Here is a 1,850-nt window from a genome sequence, read left to right as displayed (position 1 = left end):
GTCTGCCCAGGTCCTTCATTGCTGATGGCTCCCACCACAGCCCCCCTTAAGGATGACACGGAGTCCCTGTGTCCTTCTGATCGCTGGCACAGATTTCCCGGTGCCCCTGATGTGCCATCCGCACTCCTGGCCTGACCTCTCCGGGTGGCTGCCCAGCTGCGGGACCGCACAAGAGAGTTGCAATCCAGGCCTCAGAGGAATGGATTCATAGCCTGAGCTTCTCTCTGGCCGAAGGTGTGTCTTTGCCTGGAGCCACCTGCAGAAAGACAGTGCTCTGAGCACAGACAAGCGGACGGGCCCTCTGAGGATGGCACAGCGGGGCTCCCTTCAGCCCTCGAGTGACTCGCCACCAAGCCTGGCAGGCCACACAGGCTCTTTCAGAGTGGACAGTGCACAAGGGCACTTGCGGCCACAGACGGGCTCTTGTCAACCATGCACGGCAAGGCCGGTGGTTGAAGCCTCCCAAAGGTGTTGTGTGGTGGGTGTCAAGTAGATTCCGACTCACCGTCACCCCGGGGCAGCACAACAAAACACTGCCTGGTCGGGGGCCTGTCCTCACGATTCTTCTTCTTTTGAAAGCTCCTCTCCGCCACTGCCCTTTGCCAAGCAGGACGTCCGCTTCCAGGGAGTGGTCTCTCCTGAAGTTCACTTTCACAGCTTCACCAACCTGCCGTTCACCAAGCATGCCTCTCGAGAGTTGAGTCGTATTCGTGAAAGCTGAGCCACCACCACCGCCATCACCGCCAGGACACCTCTTCCCGGCCCTTGTCCTGCTAGCTCCCCCTTCCCCACCAGCACCCGTTGTCACCTCCCTGGGAACGTCGTAATTCACTCGTTGCTTCCGTCGGCTTACCTCATCTGGGTTCATCTTCAGAAAACCGTACGATCAAGACAGGGTACAGACAAACAGCCTGCCGCCGGGACGGAATGAAGCAGAGAACAACTTCACTGGATAACAGAGCCGAAAACATTAAAAACCAGGGCACATGTATGACCAGACAAGGTGCCCCAGGTCGATCTAACTAAAATTGCAATAACCCGCCCAACAAGGCACTCCCTCCAATAACAAGGCCTTTCCCATCTCAGGTCCATCGTCAAAGGGGCTTTGAACTGCCGACCTTGGGGTTAGCAGCCTGCTGCAGAATAAACAGCAGACAAGTCTGCAGCAGCGGGTGGCAGGCAGCGGTGCAAAGGGAAGGCTCTGCTGCCCTCTAGCGGGCATATCCCAGAAGGCACAGCATCTCCACCCGCTTGAACACCAGGCTCAAACCAGCCCCGCCCCGCCCTCACCACCCTTCCTGTGTGAGCCTGTGGGTGCAGCCACCGTCTTCCCTTCTCCGGGAAGACCTTCCTCCTTTTCTCTGACCCTCTGCTTTACCTGGCCAAGTGTCCTCCAGGGTCTCGAAGCCAACTCATGCCAACCCTACAGGACATGGGATGTTCAGGGCAACGGTGATGTCCTTCTGTGAGTGAGGAGCAGTGGTGGACTGATCACACAGCATCCTAGCCACTCGCTGCAGCCACACTAGAACTGCCCCGGTGGGTTTCCCAGACTTTATGGGAGCGAAAAGGCCCATCTTTCTCCCACAGGGGTGGTTTCAAACTGCATGCCACCCTCACACCCCACGATGCAACCAGGGCAAAGTCCGTGATAAAAGGACACAGGGGAGACCTGGGAGGAGCTGTCCTGACACGGGGGCTGCCATTGCGGGCTGGACCAGAGCAGCGGGCATGCGGATGAAGGCGCAGGACCGAGCAATGTGTCCTTGTGTTGTGCGACTCAGAACCAGCCCGGTGGCACCTGGCAGCCACCCCTGAAGGAGCAGGGCTATCCAGTGAGAAACGGGGTC

This window comes from Tenrec ecaudatus, chromosome 3, assembly GCF_050624435.1.
Source record: "Tenrec ecaudatus isolate mTenEca1 chromosome 3, mTenEca1.hap1, whole genome shotgun sequence".
NCBI classification, from domain to species: Eukaryota; Metazoa; Chordata; class Mammalia; order Afrosoricida; family Tenrecidae; genus Tenrec; species Tenrec ecaudatus.
This window is presented reverse-complemented; position numbering follows the sequence as displayed.